We start from the raw sequence: 22,452 nt of genomic DNA on the forward strand, positions 1-22,452 counted from the left end.
ATTAACATATTTCAGTGAGATAGAAGTTTTTTCTTTAATAGCTGAAGATTTTATCTTAAAATACAAGAACTTTTCGTGGTTCTTGTCAATTGTTGTTTGTTTTCATCAAATGAATGTATTTCAGTGAGATAGAAGTTTTTTCTTTAATAGCTTAAGCTTTTATCTTGAAATGCAAGAACTTTTCGTGGTTCTTGTCATTTTTTGTTTGTTTTCATCAAATGAACATATTTCAGTGAGATAGAAGTTCTTTCTTTAATAGCTTAACATTTTATCTTAAAATACAAGAACTTTTCGTGGTGCTTGTCAATTTTTGTTTGTTTTCATCAAATGAACATATTTCAGTGAGATAGAAGTTTTTTCTTTCATACTTAAGATTTCATATTAAAATACAAGTACTTTTCGTGGGCCTTGTCAATTTTTGTTTGTTTTCATCAAATGAACTTATTTCAGTGAGATAGAAGTTTTCTGCTTTACAGCTTAAGATTTTATCTTAAAATACAAGAACTTTACGTGGTGCTTGTCAATTTTTGTTTGTTTTCATCAAATTAACATATTTCAGTGAGATAGAAGTTTTTTCTTTAATAGCTGAAGATTTTATCTTAAAATACAAGAACTTTTCGTGGTTCTTGTCAATTGTTGTTTGTTTTCATCAAATGAACGTATTTCAGTGAGATCGAAGTTCTTTCTTTAATGGTTTAAGATTTTATCTTAGAATACAAGAAGTTTCCGTGGTCCTTGTCAATTTTTGTTTGTTTTCATCAAATGAACATATTTCAGTGAGATTGAAGTTTTTTCTTTAATAGCTTAAGATTGTATCTTAAAATACAAGAACTTTTCGTGGTTCTTGTCAATTTTTATTTATTTTCATCAAATTAACTTATTTCAGTGAGATGGAAGTTTTCTCCTTCATAGCTTAAGATTTTATCTTAAAATACAAGAACATTTCGTGGTTCTTGTCAATTTTTATTTATTTTCATCTAATGAACGTATTTCAGTGAGATAGAAGTTTTTTCTTTGATAGCTTAAGCTTTTATCTTGAAATGCAAGAACTTTTCGTGGTTCTTGTCAATTTTTGCTTGTTTTCATCAAATGAACATATTTCAGTGAGATAGAAACTTTTTCTTTAGTCGCTTAAGATTTTATATTAAAATACAATTACTTTTCGTGGTCCTTGTCAATTTTTGTTTGTTTTCATCAAATGAACTTATTTCAGTGAGATGGAAGTTTTATCCTTCATAGCTTAAGATTTTATCTTAAAATACAAAAACTTTTCGTGGTGCTTGTCAATTTTTGTTTGTTTTCATCAAATGAACTTATTTCAGTGAGATGGAAGTTTTCTCCTTCATAGCTTAAGATTTTATCTTGAAATACAAGAACTTTTCTTGGTTCTTGGCAATTTTTGTTTGTTTTCATCAAATGAACATATTTCAGTGAGATAGAAGTTTTTTCTTTCATACTTAAGATTTCATATTAAAATACAAGTACTTTTCGTGGGCCTTGTCAATTTTTGTTTGTTTTCATCAAATGAACTTATTTCAGTGAGATAGAAGTTTTCTGCTTGACAGCTTAAGATTTTATCTTAAAATACAAGAACTTTACGTGGTGCTTGTCAATTTTTGTTTGTTTTCATCAAATTAACATATTTCAGTGAGATAGAAGTTTTTTCTTTAATAGCTGAAGATTTTATCTTAAAATACAAGAACTTTTCGTGGTTCTTGTCAATTGTTGTTTGTTTTCATCAAATGAACGTATTTCAGTGAGATAGAAGTTTTTTCTTTAATAGCTTAAGCTTTTATCTTGAAATGCAAGAACTTTTCGTGGTGCTTGTCAATTTTTGTTTGTTTTCATCAAATGAACGTATTTCAGTGAGATAGAAGTTTTTTCTTTCATAGCTTAAGATTTTATCTTAGAATACAAGAACTTTTCGTGGTACTTGTCAATTTTTGTTTGTTTTCATCTCATGAACTTATTTCAGTGAGATACAATTTTTTTCTTTGTTCGCTCAAGATTTTATCTTAGAATACAAGAACTTTTCGTTGTTCTTGGCAATTTTTGATTGTTTTTATCAAATGAATGTATTTCAGTGAGATAGAAGTTTTTTCTTTAATAGCTTAAGCTTTTATCTTGAAATGCAAGAACTTTTCGTGGTTCTTGTCAATTTTTGTTTGTTTTCATCAAATGAACATATTTCAGTGAGATAGAAGTTCTTTCTTTAATAGCTTAACATTTTATCTTAAAATACAAGAACTTTTCGTGGTGCTTGTCAATTTTTGTTTGTTTTCATCAAATGAACATATTTCAGTTAGATAGAAGTTTTTTCTTTCATACTGAAGATTTCATATTAAAATACAAGTACTTTTCGTGGGCCTTGTCAATTTTTGTTTGTTTTCATCAAATGAACTTATTTCAGTGAGATAGAAGTTTTCTGCTTTACAGCTTAAGATTTTATCTTAAAATACAAGAACTTTACGTGGTGCTTGTCAATTTTTGTTTGTTTTCATCAAATTAACATATTTCAGTGAGATAGAAGTTTTTTCTTTAATAGCTGAAGATTTTATCTTAAAATACAAGAACTTTTCGTGGTTCTTGTCAATTGTTGTTTGTTTTCATCAAATGAACGTATTTCAGTGAGATCGAAGTTCTTTCTTTAATGGTTTAAGATTTTATCTTAGAATACAAGAAGTTTCCGTGGTCCTTGTCAATTTTTGTTTGTTTTCATCAAATGAACATATTTCAGTGAGATTGAAGTTTTTTCTTTAATAGCTTAAGATTGTATCTTAAAATACAAGAACTTTTCGTGGTTCTTGTCAATTTTTATTTATTTTCATCAAATTAACTTATTTCAGTGAGATGGAAGTTTTCTCCTTCATAGCTTAAGCTTTTATCTTGAAATGCAAGAACGTTTCGTGGTTCTTGTCAATTTTTGCTTGTTTTCATCAAATGAACATATTTCAGTGAGATAGAAACTTTTTCTTTAGTCGCTTAAGATTTTATATTAAAATACAATTACTTTTCGTGGTCCTTGTCAATTTTTGTTTGTTTTCATCAAATGAACTTATTTCAGTGAGATGGAAGTTTTATCCTTCATAGCTTAAGATTTTATCTTAAAATACAAAAACTTTTCGTGGTGCTTGTCAATTTTTGTTTGTTTTCATCAAATGAACTTATTTCAGTGAGATGGAAGTTTTCTCCTTCATAGCTTAAGATTTTATCTTGAAATACAAGAACTTTTCTTGGTTCTTGGCAATTTTTGTTTGTTTTCATCAAATGAACATATTTCAGTGAGATAGAAGTTTTTTCTTTCATACTTAAGATTTCATATTAAAATACAAGTACTTTTCGTGGGCCTTGTCAATTTTTGTTTGTTTTCATCAAATGAACTTATTTCAGGGAGATAGAAGTTTTCTGCTTTACAGCTTAAGATTTTATCTTAAAATACAAGAACTTTACGTGGTGCTTGTCAACTTTTGTTTGTTTTCATCAAATTAACATATTTCAGTGAGATAGAAGTTTTTTCTTTAATAGCTGAAGATTTTATCTTAAAATACAAGAACTTTTCGTGGTTCTTGTCAATTGTTGTTTGTTTTCATCAAATGAATGTATTTCAGTGAGATAGAAGTTTTTTCTTTAATAGCTTAAGCTTTTATCTTGAAATGCAAGAACTTTTCGTGGTTCTTGTCAATTTTTGTTTGTTTTCATCAAATGAACATATTTCAGTGAGATAGAAGTTCTTTCTTTAATAGCTTAACATTTTATCTTAAAATACAAGAACTTTTCGTGGTGCTTGTCAATTTTTGTTTGTTTTCATCAAATGAACGTATTTCAGTGAGATGCAAGTTTTTTCTTTCATAGCTTAAGATTTTATCTTAGAATACAAGAACTTTTCGTGGTACTTGTCAATTTTTGTTTGTTTTCATCTCATGAACTTATTTCAGTGAGATACAATTTTTTTCTTTGTTCGCTCAAGATTTTATCTTAAAATACAAGAACTTTACGTGGTGCTTGTCAATTTTTGTTTGTTTTCATCAAATTAACATATTTCAGTGAGATAGAAGTTTTTTCTTTAATAGCTGAAGATTTTATCTTAAAATACAAGAACTTTTCGTGGTTCTTGTCAATTGTTGTTTGTTTTCATCAAATGAATGTATTTCAGTGAGATAGAAGTTTTTTCTTTAATAGCTTAAGCTTTTATCTTGAAATGCAAGAACTTTTCGTGGTTCTTGTCATTTTTTGTTTGTTTTCATCAAATGAACATATTTCAGTGAGATAGAAGTTCTTTCTTTAATAGCTTAACATTTTATCTTAAAATACAAGAACTTTTCGTGGTGCTTGTCAATTTTTGTTTGTTTTCATCAAATGAACATATTTCAGTGAGATAGAAGTTTTTTCTTTCATACTTAAGATTTCATATTAAAATACAAGTACTTTTCGTGGGCCTTGTCAATTTTTGTTTGTTTTCATCAAATGAACTTATTTCAGTGAGATAGAAGTTTTCTGCTTTACAGCTTAAGATTTTATCTTAAAATACAAGAACTTTACGTGGTGCTTGTCAATTTTTGTTTGTTTTCATCAAATTAACATATTTCAGTGAGATAGAAGTTTTTTCTTTAATAGCTGAAGATTTTATCTTAAAATACAAGAACTTTTCGTGGTTCTTGTCAATTGTTGTTTGTTTTCATCAAGTGAGATCGAAGTTCTTTCTTTAATGGTTTAAGATTTTATCTTAGAATACAAGAAGTTTCCGTGGTCCTTGTCAATTTTTGTTTGTTTTCATCAAATGAACATATTTCAGTGAGATTGAAGTTTTTTCTTTAATAGCTTAAGATTGTATCTTAAAATACAAGAACTTTTCGTGGTTCTTGTCAATTTTTATTTATTTTCATCAAATTAACTTATTTCAGTGAGATGGAAGTTTTCTCCTTCATAGCTTAAGCTTTTATCTTGAAATGCAAGAACGTTTCGTGGTTCTTGTCAATTTTTGCTTGTTTTCATCAAATGAACATATTTCAGTGAGATAGAAACTTTTTCTTTAGTCGCTTAAGATTTTATATTAAAATACAATTACTTTTCGTGGTCCTTGTCAATTTTTGTTTGTTTTCATCAAATGAACTTATTTCAGTGAGATGGAAGTTTTATCCTTCATAGCTTAAGATTTTATCTTAAAATACAAAAACTTTTCGTGGTGCTTGTCAATTTTTGTTTGTTTTCATCAAATGAACTTATTTCAGTGAGATGGAAGTTTTCTCCTTCATAGCTTAAGATTTTATCTTGAAATACAAGAACTTTTCTTGGTTCTTGGCAATTTTTGTTTGTTTTCATCAAATGAACATATTTCAGTGAGATAGAAGTTTTTTCTTTCATACTTAAGATTTCATATTAAAATACAAGTACTTTTCGTGGGCCTTGTCAATTTTTGTTTGTTTTCATCAAATGAACTTATTTCAGGGAGATAGAAGTTTTCTGCTTTACAGCTTAAGATTTTATCTTAAAATACAAGAACTTTACGTGGTGCTTGTCAACTTTTGTTTGTTTTCATCAAATTAACATATTTCAGTGAGATGGAAGTTTTCTCCTTCATAGCTTAAGATTTTATCTTAAAATACAAGAACATTTCGTGGTTCTTGTCAATTTTTATTTATTTTCATCTAATGAACGTATTTCAGTGAGATAGAAGTTTTTTCTTTGATAGCTTAAGCTTTTATCTTGAAATGCAAGAACTTTTCGTGGTTCTTGTCAATTTTTGCTTGTTTTCATCAAATGAACATATTTCAGTGAGATAGAAACTTTTTCTTTAGTCGCTTAAGATTTTATATTAAAATACAATTACTTTTCGTGGTCCTTGTCAATTTTTGTTTGTTTTCATCAAATGAACTTATTTCAGTGAGATGGAAGTTTTATCCTTCATAGCTTAAGATTTTATCTTAAAATACAAAAACTTTTCGTGGTGCTTGTCAATTTTTGTTTGTTTTCATCAAATGAACTTATTTCAGTGAGATGGAAGTTTTCTCCTTCATAGCTTAAGATTTTATCTTGAAATACAAGAACTTTTCTTGGTTCTTGGCAATTTTTGTTTGTTTTCATCAAATGAACATATTTCAGTGAGATAGAAGTTTTTTCTTTCATACTTAAGATTTCATATTAAAATACAAGTACTTTTCGTGGGCCTTGTCAATTTTTGTTTGTTTTCATCAAATGAACTTATTTCAGTGAGATAGAAGTTTTCTGCTTGACAGCTTAAGATTTTATCTTAAAATACAAGAACTTTACGTGGTGCTTGTCAATTTTTGTTTGTTTTCATCAAATTAACATATTTCAGTGAGATAGAAGTTTTTTCTTTAATAGCTTAAGATTTTATCTTAAAATACAAGAACTTTTCGTGGTTCTTGTCAATTGTTGTTTGTTTTCATCAAATGAACGTATTTCAGTGAGATAGAAGTTTTTTCTTTAATAGCTTAAGCTTTTATCTTGAAATGCAAGAACTTTTCGTGGTGCTTGTCAATTTTTGTTTGTTTTCATCAAATGAACGTATTTCAGTGAGATAGAAGTTTTTTCTTTCATAGCTTAAGATTTTATCTTAGAATACAAGAACTTTTCGTGGTACTTGTCAATTTTTGTTTGTTTTCATCTCATGAACTTATTTCAGTGAGATACAATTTTTTTCTTTGTTCGCTCAAGATTTTATCTTAGAATACAAGAACTTTTCGTTGTTCTTGGCAATTTTTGATTGTTTTTATCAAATAAACGTATTTCAGTGAGATCGAAGTTCTTTCTTTAATAGTTTAAGATTTTATCTTAGAATACAAGAAGTTTCCGTGGTCCTTGTCAATTTTTGTTTGTTTTCATCAAATGAACATATTTCAGTGAGATTGAAGTTTTTTCTTTAATAGCTTAAGATTGTATCTTAAAATACAAGAACTTTTCGTGGTTCTTGTCAATTTTTATTTATTTTCATCAAATTAACTTATTTCAGTGAGATGGAAGTTTTCTCCTTCATAGCTTAAGATTTTATCTTAAAATACAAGAACATTTCGTGGTTCTTGTCAATTTTTATTTATTTTCATCTAATGAACGTATTTCAGTGAGATACAAGTTTTTTCTTTGATAGCTTAAGATTTTATCTTAGAATACAAGATTTTTTCGTGGTTCTTGTCAATTTTTGTTTGTTTTCATCAAATGAACATATTTCAGTGAGATAGAAACTTTTTCTTTAGTCGCTTAAGATTTTATATTAAAATACAATTACTTTTCGTGGTCCTTGTCAATTTTTGTTTGTTTTCACCAAATGAACTTATTTCAGTGAGATGGAAGTTTTATCCTTCATAGCTTAAGATTTCATCATAAAATACAAAAACTTTTCGTGGTGCTTGTCAATTTTTGTTTGTTTTCATCAAATGAACTTATTTCAGTGAGATGGAAGTTTTCTCCTTCATAGCTTAAGATTTTATCTTGAAATACAAGAACTTTTCTTGGTTCTTGGCAATTTTTGTTTGTTTTCATCAAATGAGATAGAAGTTTTTTCTTTCATACTTAAGATTTCATATTAAAATACAAGTACTTTTCGTGGGTCTTGTCAATTTTTGTTTGTTGTCATCAAATGAACTTATTTCAGTGAGATAGAAGTTTTCTGCTTTACAGCTTAAGATTTTATCTTAAAATACAAGAACTTTACGTGGTGCTTGTCAATTTTTGTTTGTTTTCATCAAATTAACATATTTCAGTGAGATAGAAGTTTTTTCTTTAATAGCTTAAGATTTTATCTTAAAATACAAGAACTTTTCGTGGTTCTTGTCAATTGTTGTTTGTTTTCATCAAATGAACGTATTTCAGTGAGATAGAAGTTTTTTCTTTAATAGCTTCAGCTTTTATCTTGAAATGCAAGAACTTTTCGTGGTTCTTGTCAATTTTTGCTTGTTTTCATCAAATGAACATATTTCAGTGAGATAGAAGTTCTTTCTTTAATAGCTTAACATTTTATCTTAAAATACAAGAACTTTTCGTGGTGCTTGTCAATTTTTGTTTGTTTTCATCAAATGAACGTATTTCAGTGAGATGCAAGTTTTTTCTTCAATACTTAAAATTTCATAATAAAACACAAGTCCTTTTCGTGGTCCTTGTCAATTTTTGTTTGTTTTCATCAAATAAACGTATTTCGGTGAGATAGAAGTTTTTTCTTTAATACTTAAAATTTCATAATAAAACACAAGTACTTTTCGTGGTCCTTGTCAATTTTTATTTGTTTTCATCAAATGAACGTATTTCAGTGAGATAGAAGTTCTTTCTTTAATAGCTTAAGATTTTATCTTAAAATACAAGAAGTTTTCGTGCTGCTTGTCAATTTTTGTTTGTTTTCATCTCATGAACTTATTTCAGTGAGATTCAAGTTTTATCTTTGATGGCTTAAGATTTTATCTTGAAATACAAGAACTTTTCGTGGTCCTTGTCAATTTTTGTTTGTTTTCATCAAATGAACTTATTTCAGTGAGATGGAAGTTTTCTCCTTCATAGCTTAAGATTTTATCTTAAAATACAAGAACTTTTCGTGGTGCTTGTCAATTTTTGTTTGTTTTCATCAAATGAACTTATTTCAGTGAGATGGAAGTTTTCTCCTTCATAACTTAAGATTTTATCTTAAAATACAAGAACTTTTCGTGGTGCTTGTCAATTTTTGTTTGTTTTCATCAAATGAACGTATTTCAGTGAGATGCAAGTTTTTTCTTTCATAGCTTAAGATTTTATCTTAGAATACAAGAACTTTTCGTGGTACTTGTCAATTTTTGTTTGTTTTCATCAAATAAACGTATTTCAGTGAGATTGAAGTTTTTTCTTTAATAGCTCAAGATTTTATCTTAGAATACAAGAACTTTTCGTGGTTCTTGTCAATTTTTGTTTGTTTTCATCAAATGAACGTATTTCAGTGAGAGAGAAGTTTTTTCTTCAATAGCTTAAGATTTTATCTTAGAATACAAGAACTTTTCGTGGTTCTTGTCAATTTTTGTTTGTTTTCATCAAATGAACGTATTTCAGTGAGAGAGAAGTTTTTTCTTCAATAGCTTAAGATTTTATCTTAGAATACAAGAACTTTTCGTGGTTCTTGTCAATTTTTGTTTGTTTTCATCAAATGAACGTATTTCAGTGAGATCGAAGTTCTTTCTTTAATAGCTTAAGATTTTATCTTAGAATACAAGAAGTTTCCGTGGTCCTTGTCAATTTTTGTTTGTTTTCATCAAATGAACGTATTTCAGTGAGATGCAAGTTTTTTCTTTCATAGCTTTAGATTTTTTCTTAGAATACAAGATCTTTTCGTGGCACTTGTCAATTTTTGTTTGTTTTCATCTCATGAACATATTTCAGTGAGATACAAGTTTTTTCTTTGTTCGCTCAAGATTTTATCTTAGAATACAAGAACTTTTCGTTGTTCTTGGCAATTTTTGATTGTTTTCATCAAATAAACGTATTTCGGTGAGATAGAAGTTTTTTCTTTAATACTTAAAATTTCATAATAAAACACAAGTACTTTTCGTGGTCCTTGTCAATTTTTGTTTGTTTTCATCAAATGAACTTATTTAAGTGAGATAGAAGTTTTCTGCTTTACAGCTTAAGATTTTATCTTCAAATACAAGAACTTTACGTGGTACTTGTCAATTTTTGTTTGTTTACATCAAATGAACGTATTTCAGTGAGATGGAAGTTTTTTCTTTAATAGCTCAAGATTTTATCTTAGAATACAAGAACTTTTCGTGGTCTTGTCAATTTTTGTTTGTTTTCATCAAATGAACGTATTTCAGTGAGATAGAAGTTCTTTCTTTAATAGCTTAAGATTTTATCTGAGAATACAAGAAGTTTTCGTGGTTCTTGTCAATTTTTATTTATTTTCATCAAATTAACTTATTTCAGTGAGATGGAAGTTTTCTCCTTCATAGCTTAAGATTTTATTTTAAAATACAAGAACTTTTCGTGGTTCTTGTCAATTTTTATTTATTTTCATCCAATGAACGTATTTCAGTGAGATTGAAGTTTTTTCTTTGATAGCTTAAGATTTTATCTTAGAATACAAGATTTTTTCGTGGTTCTTGTCAATTTTTGTTTGTTTTCATCAAATGAACATATTTCAGTGAGATAGAGACTTTTTCTTTAGTCGCTTAAGATTTTATATAAAAATACAATTACTTTTCGTGGTCCTTGTCAATTTTTGTTTGTTTTCATCAAATGAACTTATTTCAGTGAGATGGAAGTTTTCTCCTTCATAGCTTAAGATTTTATCTTAAAATACAAGATTTTTTCGTGGTTCTTGTCAATTTTTGTTTGTTTTCATCAAATGAACATATTTCAATGAGAGAGAAACTTTTTCTTTAATAGCTCAAGATTTTATCTCAGAATACAAGAACTTTTCGTGGTTCTTGTCAATTTTTGATTGTTTTCATCAAATGAACGTATTTCAGTGAGATCGAAGCTTTTTCTTTCGTCGCTTAAGATTTTATATTAAAATACAATTACTTTTCGTGGTCCTTGTCAATTTTTGTTTGTTTTCATCAAATGAACTTATTTCAGTGAGATGGAAGTTTTCTCCTTCATAGCTTAAGATTTTATCTTAGAATACAAGAACTTTTCGTGGTACTTGTCAATTTTTGTTTGTTTTCATCAAATAAACGTACTTCAGTGAGATAGAAGTTTTTTCTTTAATAGCTTAAGCTTTTATCTTGAAATGCAAGAACTTTTCGTGGTGCTTGTCAATTTTTGTTTGTTTTCATCAAATGAACGTATTTCAGTGAGATGCAAGTTTTTTCTTTCATAGCTTAAGATTTTATCTTAGAATACAAGAACTTTTCGTGGTACTTGTCAATTTTTGTTTGTTTTCATCTCATGAACTTATTTCAGTGAGATACAATTTTTTTCTTTGTTCGCTCAAGATTTTATCTTAGAATACAAGAACTTTTCGTCGTTCTTGGCAATTTTTGATTGTTTTCATCAAATAAACGTATTTCAGTGAGAGAGAAGTTTTTTCTTTCATAGCTCAAGATTTTATCTTAGAATACAAGAACTTTTCGTGGTTCTTGTCAATTTTTGTTTGTTTTCATCAAATGAACTTATTTCAGTGAGATAGAAGTTTTCTGCTTCACAGCTTAAGATTTTATCTTAAAATACAAGAACTTTACGTGGTGCTTGTCAATTTTTGTTTGTTTTCATCAAATGAACGTATTTCAGTGAGATTGAAGTTTTTTCTTTGATAGCTTAAGATTTTATCTTAGAATACAAGATTTTTTCGTGGTTCTTGTCAATTTTTGTTTGTTTTCATCAAATGAACATATTTCAGTGAGATAGAGACTTTTTCTTTAGTCGCTTAAGATTTTATATAAAAATACAATTACTTTTCATGGTCCTTGTCAATTTTTGTTTGTTTTCATCAAATGAACTTATTTCAGTGAGATGGAAGTTTTCTCCTTCATAGCTTAAGATTTTATCTTAAAATACAAGATTTTTTCGTGGTTCTTGTCAATTTTTGTTTGTTTTCATCAAATGAACATATTTCAATGAGAGAGAAACTTTTTCTTTAATAGCTCAAGATTTTATCTCAGAATACAAGAACTTTTCGTGGTTCTTGTCAATTTTTGATTGTTTTCATCAAATGAACGTATTTCAGTGAGATCGAAGCTTTTTCTTTCGTCGCTTAAGATTTTATATTAAAATACAATTACTTTTCGTGGTCCTTGTCAATTTTTGTTTGTTTTCATCAAATGAACTTATTTCAGTGAGATGGAAGTTTTCTCCTTCATAGCTTAAGATTTTATCTTAGAATACAAGAACTTTTCGTGGTACTTGTCAATTTTTGTTTGTTTTCATCAAATAAACGTACTTCAGTGAGATAGAAGTTTTTTCTTTAATAGCTTAAGCTTTTATCTTGAAATGCAAGAACTTTTCGTGGTGCTTGTCAATTTTTGTTTGTTTTCATCAAATGAACGTATTTCAGTGAGATGCAAGTTTTTTCTTTCATAGCTTAAGATTTTATCTTAGAATACAAGAACTTTTCGTGGTACTTGTCAATTTTTGTTTGTTTTCATCTCATGAACTTATTTCAGTGAGATACAATTTTTTTCTTTGTTCGCTCAAGATTTTATCTTAGAATACAAGAACTTTTCGTTGTTCTTGGCAATTTTTGATTGTTTTTATCAAATAAACGTATTTCAGTGAGATCGAAGTTCTTTCTTTAATAGTTTAAGATTTTATCTTAGAATACAAGAAGTTTCCGTGGTCCTTGTCAATTTTTGTTTGTTTTCATCAAATGAACATATTTCAGTGAGATTGAAGTTTTTTCTTTAATAGCTTAAGATTGTATCTTAAAATACAAGAACTTTTCGTGGTTCTTGTCAATTTTTATTTATTTTCATCAAATTAACTTATTTCAGTGAGATGGAAGTTTTCTCCTTCATAGCTTAAGATTTTATCTTAAAATACAAGAACATTTCGTGGTTCTTGTCAATTTTTATTTATTTTCATCTAATGAACGTGTTTCAGTGAGATAGAAGTTTTTTCTTTGATAGCTTAAGATTTTATCTTAGAATACAAGATTTTTTCGTGGTTCTTGTCAATTTTTGTTTGTTTTCATCAAATGAACATATTTCAGTGAGATAGAAACTTTTTCTTTAGTCGCTTAAGATTTTATATTAAAATACAATTACTTTTCGTGGTCCTTGTCAATTTTTGTTTGTTTTCATCAAATGAACTTATTTCAGTGAGATGGAAGTTTTATCCTTCATAGCTTAAGATTTCATCTTAAAATACAAAAACTTTTCGTGGTGCTTGTCAATTTTTGTTTGTTTTCATCAAATGAACTTATTTCAGTGAGATGGAAGTTTTCTCCTTCATAGCTTAAGATTTTATCTTGAAATACAAGAACTTTTCTTGGTTCTTGGCAATTTTTGTTTGTTTTCATCAAATGAACATATTTCAGTGAGATAGAAGTTTTTTCTTTAATAGCTTAAGCTTTTATCTTGAAATGCAAGAACTTTTCGTGGTTCTTGTCAATTTTTGCTTGTTTTCATCAAATGAACATATTTCAGTGAGATAGAAGTTCTTTCTTTAATAGCTTAACATTTTATCTTAAAATACAAGAACTTTTCGTGGTGCTTGTCAATTTTTGTTTGTTTTCATCAAATGAACGTATTTCAGTGAGATGCAAGTTTTTTCTTTAATACTTAAAATTTCATAATAAAACACAAGTACTTTTCGTGGTCCTTGTCAATTTTTGTTTGTTTTCATCAAATGAACGTATTTCAGTGAGATAGAAGTTCTTTCTTTAATAGCTTAAGATTTTATCTTAAAATACAAGAAGTTTTCGTGCTGCTTGTCAATTTTTGTTTGTTTTCATCTCATAAACTTATTTCAGTGAGATTCAAGTTTTATCTTTGATGGCTTAAGATTTTATCTTGAAATACAAGAACTTTTCGTGGTCCTTGTCAATTTTTGTTTGTTTTCATCAAATGAACTTATTTCAGTGAGATGGAAGTTTTCTCCTTCATAGCTTAAGATTTTATCTTAAAATACAAGAACTTTTCGTGGTGCTTGTCAATTTTTGTTTGTTTTCATCAAAAGAACTTATTTCAGTGAGATGGAAGTTTTCTCCTTCATAACTTAAGATTTTATCTTAAAATACAAGAACTTTTCGTGGTGCTTGTCAATTTTTGTTTGTTTTCATCAAATGAACGTATTTCAGTGAGATGCAAGTTTTTTCTTTCATAGCTTAAGATTTTATCTTAGAATACAAGAACTTTTCGTGGTACTTGTCAATTTTTGTTTGTTTTCATCAAATAAACGTATTTCAGTGAGCTTGAAGTTTTTTCTTTAATAGCTCAAGATTTTATCTTAGAATACAAGAACTTTTCGTGGTTCTTGTCAATTTTTGTTTGTTTTCATCAAATGAACGTATTTCAGTGAGAGAGAAGTTTTTTCTTCAATAGCTTAAGATTTTATCTTAGAATACAAGAACTTTTCGTGGTTCTTGTCAATTTTTGTTTGTTTTCATCAAATGAACGTATTTCAGTGAGAGAGAAGTTTTTTCTTCAATAGCTTAAGATTTTATCTTAGAATACAAGAACTTTTCGTGGTTCTTGTCAATTTTTGTTTGTTTTCATCAAATGAACATATTTCAGTGAGATCGAAGTTCTTTCTTTAATAGCTCAAGATTTTATCTTAGAATACAAGAAGTTTCCGTGGTCCTTGTCAATTTTTGTTTGTTTTCATCAAATGAACGTATTTCAGTGAGATGCAAGTTTTTTCTTTCATAGCTTTAGATTTTTTCTTAGAATACAAGATCTTTTCGTGGCACTTGTCAATTTTTGTTTGTTTTCATCTCATGAACATATTTCAGTGAGATACAAGTTTTTTCTTTGATCGCTCAAGATTTTATCTTAGAATACAAGAACTTTTCGTTGTTCTTGGCAATTTTTGATTGTTTTCATCAAATAAACGTATTTCGGTGAGATAGAAGTTTTTTCTTTAATACTTAAAATTTCATAATAAAACACAAGTACTTTTCGTGGTCCTTGTCAATTTTTGTTTGTTTTCATCAAATGAACTTATTTAAGTGAGATAGAAGTTTTCTGCTTTACAGCTTAAGATTTTATCTTCAAATACAAGAACTTTACGTGGTACTTGTCAATTTTTGTTTGTTTACATCAAATGAACGTATTTCAGTGAGATGGAAGTTTTTTCTTTAATAGCTCAAGATTTTATCTTAGAATACAAGAACTTTTCGTGGTCTTGTCAATTTTTGTTTGTTTTCATCAAATGAACGTATTTCAGTGAGATAGAAGTTCTTTCTTTAATAGCTTAAGATTTTATCTGAGAATACAAGAAGTTTTCGTGGTTCTTGTCAATTTTTATTTATTTTCATCAAATTAACTTATTTCAGTTAGATGGAAGTTTTCTCCTTCATAGCTTAAGATTTTATTTTAAAATACAAGAACTTTTCGTGGTTCTTGTCAATTTTTATTTATTTTCATCCAATGAACGTATTTCAGTGAGATTGAAGTTTTTTCTTTGATAGCTTAAGATTTTATCTTAGAATACAAGATTTTTTCGTGGTTCTTGTCAATTTTTGTTTGTTTTCATCAAATGAACATATTTCAATGAGAGAGAAACTTTTTCTTTAATAGCTCAAGATTTTATCTCAGAATACAAGAACTTTTCGTGGTTCTTGCCAATTTTTGATTGTTTTCATCAAATGAACGTATTTCAGTGAGATAGAAGCTTTTTCTTTAGTCGCTTAAGATTTTATATTAAAATACAATTACTTTTCGTGGTCCTTGTCAATTTTTGTTTGTTTTCATCAAATGAACTTATTTCAGTGAGATGGAAGTTTTCTCCTTCATAGCTTAAGATTTTATCTTAGAATACAAGAACTTTTCGTGGTACTTGTCAATTTTTGTTTGTTTTCATCAAATAAACGTACTTCAGTGAGATAGAAGTTTTTTCTTTAATAGCTCAAGATTTTATCTGAGAATACAAGAACTTTTCGTGGTTCTTGTCAATTTTTGTTTGTTTTCATCAAATGAACGTATTTCAGTGAGAGAGAATTTTTTCTTCAATAGCTTAAGATTTTATCTTAGAATACAAGAACTTTTCGTGGTTCTTGTCAATTTTTGTTTGTTTTCATCAAATGTACGTATTTCAGTGAGATCGAAGTTCTTTCTTTAATAGCTTAAGATTTTATCTTAGAATACAAGAAGTTTCCGTGGTCCTTGTCAATTTTTGTTTGTTTTCATCAAATGAACATATTTCAGTGAGATTGAAGTTTTTTCTTTAATAGCTTAAGATTGTATCTTAAAATAAAAGAACTTTTCGTGGTTCTTGTCAATTTTTATTTATTTTCATCAAATTAACTTATTTCAGTGAGATGGAAGTTTTCTCCTTCATAGCTTAAGATTTTATTTTAAAATACAAGAACTTTTCGTGGTTCTTGTCAATTTTTATTTATTTTCATCCAATGAACGTATTTCAGTGAGATTGAAGTTTTTTCTTTGATAGCTTAAGATTTTATCTTAGAATACAAGATTTTTTCGTGGTTCTTGTCAATTTTTGTTTGTTTTCATCAAATGAACATATTTCAGTGAGATAGAGACTTTTTCTTTAGTCGCTTAAGATTTTATATAAAAATACAATTACTTTTCGTGGTCCTTGTCAATTTTTGTTTGTTTTCATCAAATGAACTTATTTCAGTGAGATGGAAGTTTTCTCCTTCATAGCTTAAGATTTTATCTTAAAATACAAGATTTTTTCGTGGTTCTTGTCAATTTTTGTTTGTTTTCATCAAATGAACATATTTCAATGAGAGAGAAACTTTTTCTTTAATAGCTCAAGATTTTATCTCAGAATACAAGAACTTTTCGTGGTTCTTGTCAATTTTTGATTGTTTTCATCAAATGAACGTATTTCAGTGAGATAGAAGCTTTTTCTTTAGTCGCTTAAGATTTTATATTAAAATACAATTACTTTTCGTGGTCCTTGTCAATTTTTGTTTGTTTTCATCAAATGAACTTATTTCAGTGAGATGGAAGTTTTCTCCTTCATAGCTTAAGATTTTATCTTAGAATACAAGAACTTTTCGTGGTACTTGTCAATTTTTGTTTGTTTTCATCAAATAAACGTACTTCAGTGAGATAGAAGTTTTTTCTTTAATAGCTTAAGCTTTTATCTTGAAATGCAAGAACTTTTCGTGGTGCTTGTCAATTTTTGTTTGTTTTCATCAAATGAACGTATTTCAGTGAGATGCAAGTTTTTTCTTTCATAGCTTAAGATTTTATCTTAGAATACAAGAACTTTTCGTGGTACTTGTCAATTTTTGTTTGTTTTCATCTCATGAACTTATTTCAGTGAGATACAATTTTTTTCTTTGTTCGCTCAAGATTTTATCTTAGAATACAAGAACTTTTCGTTGTTCTTGGCAATTTTTGATTGTTTTTATCAAATAAACGTATTTCAGTGAGATCGAAGTTCTTTCTTTAATTGTTTAAGATTTTATCTTAGAATACAAGAAGTTTCCGTGGTCCTTGTCAATTTTTGTTTGTTTTCATCAAATGAACATATTTCAGTGAGATTGAAGTTTTTTCTTTAATAGCTTAAGATTGTATCTTAAAATACAAGAACTTTTCGTGGTTCTTGTCAATTTTTATTTATTTTCATCAAATTAACTTATTTCAGTGAGATGGAAGTTTTCTCCTTCATAGCTTAAGATTTTATCTTAAAATACAAGAACATTTCGTGGTTCTTGTCAATTTTTATTTATTTTCATCGAATGAACGTATTTCAGTGAGATAGAAGTTTTTTCTTTGATAGCTTAAGATTTTATCTTAGAATACAAGATTTTTTCGTGGTTCTTGTCAATTTTTGTTTGTTTTCATCAAATGAACATATTTCAGTGAGATAGAAACTTTTTCTTTAGTCGCTTAAGATTTTATATTAAAATGCAATTACTTTTCGTGGTCCTTGTCAATTTTTGTTTGTTTTCATCAAATGAACTTATTTCAGTGAGATGGAAGTTTTATCCTTCATAGCTTAAGATTTCATCTTAAAATACAAAAACTTTTCGTGGTGCTTGTCAATTTTTGTTTGTTTTCATCAAATGAACTTATTTCAGTGAGATGGAAGTTTTCTCCTTCATAGCTTAAGATTTTATCTTGAAATACAAGAACTTTTCTTGGTTCTTGGCAATTTTTGTTTGTTTTCATCAAATGAACATATTTCAGTGAGATAGAAGTTTTTTCTTTCATACTTAAGATTTCATATTAAAATACAAGTACTTTTCGTGGGCCTTGTCAATTTTTGTTTGTTGTCATCAAATGAACTTATTTCAGTGAGATAGAAGTTTTCTGCTTTACAGCTTAAGATTTTATCTTAAAATACAAGAACTTTACGTGGTGCTTGTCAATTTTTGGTTGTTTTCATCAAATTAACATATTTCGGTGAGATAGAAGTTTTTTCTTTAATAGCTTAAGATTTTATCTTAAAATACAAGAACTTTTCGTGGTTCTTGTCAATTGTTGTTTGTTTTCATCAAATGAACGTATTTCAGTGAGATAGAAGTTTTTTCTTTAATAGCTTAAGCTTTTATCTTGAAATGCAAGAACTTTTCGTGGTTCTTGTCAATTTTTGCTTGTTTTCATCAAATGAACATATTTCTGTGAGATAGAAGTTCTTTCTTTAATAGCTTAACATTTTATCTTAAAATACAAGAACTTTTCGTGGTGCTTGTCAATTTTTGTTTGTTTTCATCAAATGAACGTATTTCAGTGAGATGCAAGTTTTTTCTTTAATACTTAAAATTTCATAATAAAACACAAGTACTTTTCGTGGTCCTTGTCAATTTTTGTTTGTTTTCATCAAATGAACGTATTTCAGTGAGATAGAAGTTCTTTCTTTAATAGCTTAAGATTTTATCTTAAAATACAAGAAGTTTTCGTGCTGCTTGTCAATTTTTGTTTGTTTTCATCTCATAAACTTATTTCAGTGAGATTCAAGTTTTATCTTTGATGGCTTAAGATTTTATCTTGAAATACAAGAACTTTTCGTGGTCCTTGTCAATTTTTGTTTGTTTTCATCAAATGAACTTATTTCAGTGAGATGGAAGTTTTCTCCTTCATAGCTTAAGATTTTATCTTAAAATACAAGAACTTTTCGTGGTGCTTGTCAATTTTTGTTTGTTTTCATCAAATGAACTTATTTCAGTGAGATGGAAGTTTTCTCCTTCATAACTTAAGATTTTATCTTAAAATACAAGAACTTTTCGTGGTGCTTGTCAATTTTTGTTTGTTTTCATCAAATGAACGTATTTCAGTGAGATGCAAGTTTTTTCTTTCATAGTTTAAGATTTTATCTTAGAATACAAGAACTTTTCGTGGTACTTGTCAATTTTTGTTTGTTTTCATCAAATAAACGTATTTCAGTGAGATTGAAGTTTTTTCTTTAATAGCTCAAGATTTTATCTTAGAATACAAGAACTTTTCGTGGTTCTTGTCAATTTTTGTTTGTTTTCATCAAATGAACGTATTTCAGTGAGAGAGAAGTTTTTTCTTCAATAGCTTAAGATTTTATCTTAGAATACAAGAACTTTTCGTGGTTCTTGTCAATTTTTGTTTGTTTTCATCAAATGAACGTATTTCAGTGAGAGAGAAGTTTTTTCTTCAATAGCTTAAGATTTTATCTTAGAATACAAGAACTTTTCGTGGTTCTTGTCAATTTTTGTTTGTTTTCATCAAATGAACATATTTCAGTGAGATCGAAGTTCTTTCTTTAATAGCTTAAGATTTTATCTTAGAATACAAGAAGTTTCCGTGGTCCTTGTCAATTTTTGTTTGTTTTCATCAAATGAACGTATTTCAGTGAGATGCAAGTTTTTTCTTTCATAGCTTTAGATTTTTTCTTAGAATACAAGATCTTTTCGTGGCACTTGTCAATTTTTGTTTGTTTTCATCTCATGAACATATTTCAGTGAGATACAAGTTTTTTCTTTGTTCGCTCAAGATTTTATCTTAGAATACAAGAACTTTTCGTTGTTCTTGGCAATTTTTGATTGTTTTCATCAAATAAACGTATTTCGGTGAGATAGAAGTTTTTTCTTTAATACTTAAAATTTCATAATAAAACACAAGTACTTTTCGTGGTCCTTGTCAATTTTTGTTTGTTTTCATCAAATGAACTTATTTAAGTGAGATAGAAGTTTTCTGCTTTACAGCTTTAGATTTTATCTTCAAATACAAGAACTTTACGTGGTACTTGTCAATTTTTGTTTGTTTACATCAAATGAACGTATTTCAGTGAGATGGAAGTTTTTTCTTTAATAGCTCAAGATTTTATCTTAGAATACAAGAACTTTTCGTGGTCTTGTCAATTTTTGTTTGTTTTCATCAAATGAACGTATTTCAGTGAGATAGAAGTTCTTTCTTTAATAGCTTAAGATTTTATCTGAGAATACAAGAAGTTTTCGTGGTTCTTGTCAATTTTTATTTATTTTCATCAAATTAACTTATTTCAGTTAGATGGAAGTTTTCTCCTTCACAGCTTAAGATTTTATTTTAAAATACAAGAACTTTTCGTGGTTCTTGTCAATTTTTATTTATTTTCATCCAATGAACGTATTTCAGTGAGATTGAAGTTTTTTCTTTGATAGCTTAAGATTTTATCTTAGAATACAAGATTTTTTCGTGGTTCTTGTCAATTTTTGTTTGTTTTCATCAAATGAACATATTTCAGTGAGATAGAGACTTTTTCTTTAGTCGCTTAAGATTTTATATAAAAATACAATTACTTTTCGTGGTCCTTGTCAATTTTTGTTTGTTTTCATCAAATGAACTTATTTCAGTGAGATGGAAGTTTTCTCCTTCATAGCTTAAGATTTTATCTTAAAATACATATTTTTTCGTGGTTCTTGTCAATTTTTGTTTGTTTTCATCAAATGAACATATTTCAATGAGAGAGAAACTTTTTCTTTAATAGCTCAAGATTTTATCTCAGAATACAAGAACTTTTCGTGGTTCTTGCCAATTTTTGATTGTTTTCATCAAATGAACGTATTTCAGTGAGATAGAAGCTTTTTCTTTAGTCGCTTAAGATTTTATATTAAAATACAATTACTTTTCGTGGTCCTTGTCAATTTTTGTTTGTTTTCATCAAATGAACTTATTTCAGTGAGATGGAAGTTTTCTCCTTCATAGCTTAAGATTTTATCTTAGAATACAAGAACTTTTCGTGGTACTTGTCAATTTTTGTTTGTTTTCATCAATTAAACGTACTTCAGTGAGATAGAAGTTTTTTCTTTAATAGCTCAAGATTTTATCTGAGAATACAAGAACTTTTCGTGGTTCTTGTCAATTTTTGTTTGTTTTCATCAAATGAACGTATTTCAGTGAGAGAGAATTTTTTCTTCAATAGCTTAAGATTTTATCTTAGAATACAAGAACTTTTCGTGGTTCTTGTCAATTTTTGTTTGTTTTCATCAAATGAACGTATTTCAGTGAGATCGAAGTTCTTTCTTTAATAGCTTAAGATTTTATCTTAGAATACAAGAAGTTTCCGTGGTCCTTGTCAATTTTTGTTTGTTTTCATCAAATGAACATATTTCAGTGAGATTGAAGTTTTTTCTTTAATAGCTTAAGATTGTATCTTAAAATAAAAGAACTTTTCGTGGTTCTTGTCAATTTTTATTTATTTTCATCAAATTAACTTATTTCAGTGAGATGGAAGTTTTCTCCTTCATAGCTTAAGATTTTATCTTAAAATACAAGAACATTTCGTGGTTCTTGTCAATTTTTATTTATTTTCATCGAATGAACGTATTTCAGTGAGATAGAAGTTTTTTCTTTGATAGCTTAAGATTTTATCTTCGAATACAAGATTTTTTCGTGGTTCTTGTCAATTTTTGTTTGTTTTCATCAAATGAACATATTTCAGTGAGATAGAAACTTTTTCTTTAGTCGCTTAAGATTTTATATTAAAATACAATTACTTTTCGTGGTCCTTGTCAATTTTTGTTTGTTTTCATCAAATGAACTTATTTCAGTGAGATGGAAGTTTTCTCCTTCATAGCTTAAGATTTTATCTTGAAATACAAGAACTTTTCTTGGTTCTTGGCAATTTTTGTTTGTTTTCATCAAATGAACATATTTCAGTGAGATAGAAGTTTTTTCTTTCATACTTAAGATTTAATATTAAAATACAAGTACTTTTCGTGGGCCTTGTCAATTTTTGTTTGTTTTCATCAAATGAACTTATTTCAGTGAGATAGAAGTTTTCTGCTTTGCAGCTTAAGATTTTATCTTAAAATACAAGAAATTTACGTGGTGCTTGTCAATTTTTGTTTGTTTTCATCAATTTAACATATTTCAGTGAGATAGAAGTTTTTTCTTTAATAGCTTAAGATTTTATCTGAAAATACAAGAACTTTTCGTGGTTCTTGTCAATTGTTGTTTGTTTTCATCAAATGAACGTATTTCAGTGAGATTGAAGTTTTTTCTTTAATAGCTTAAGATTGTATCTTAAAATAAAAGAACTTTTCGTGGTTCTTGTCAATTTTTATTTATTTTCATCAAATTAACTTATTTCAGTGAGATGGAAGTTTTCTCCTTCATAGCTTAAGATTTTATCTTAAAATACAAGAACATTTCGTGGTTCTTGTCAATTTTTATTTATCTTCATCCAATGAACGTATTTCAGTGAGATAGAAGTTTTTTCTTTGATAGCTTAAGATTTTATCTTAGAATACAAGATTTTTTCGTGGTTCTTGTCAATTTTTGTTTGTTTTCATCAAATGAACATATTTCAGTGAGATAGAAACTTTTTCTTTAGTCGCTTAAGATTTTATATTAAAATACAATTACTTTTCGTGGTCCTTGTCAATTTTTGTTTGTTTTCATCAAATGAACTTATTTCAGTGAGATGGAAGTTTTCTCCTTCATAGCTTAAGAT

Source organism: Heptranchias perlo, chromosome 8, assembly GCF_035084215.1.
Source record: "Heptranchias perlo isolate sHepPer1 chromosome 8, sHepPer1.hap1, whole genome shotgun sequence".
NCBI classification, from domain to species: domain Eukaryota; kingdom Metazoa; phylum Chordata; class Chondrichthyes; order Hexanchiformes; family Hexanchidae; genus Heptranchias; species Heptranchias perlo.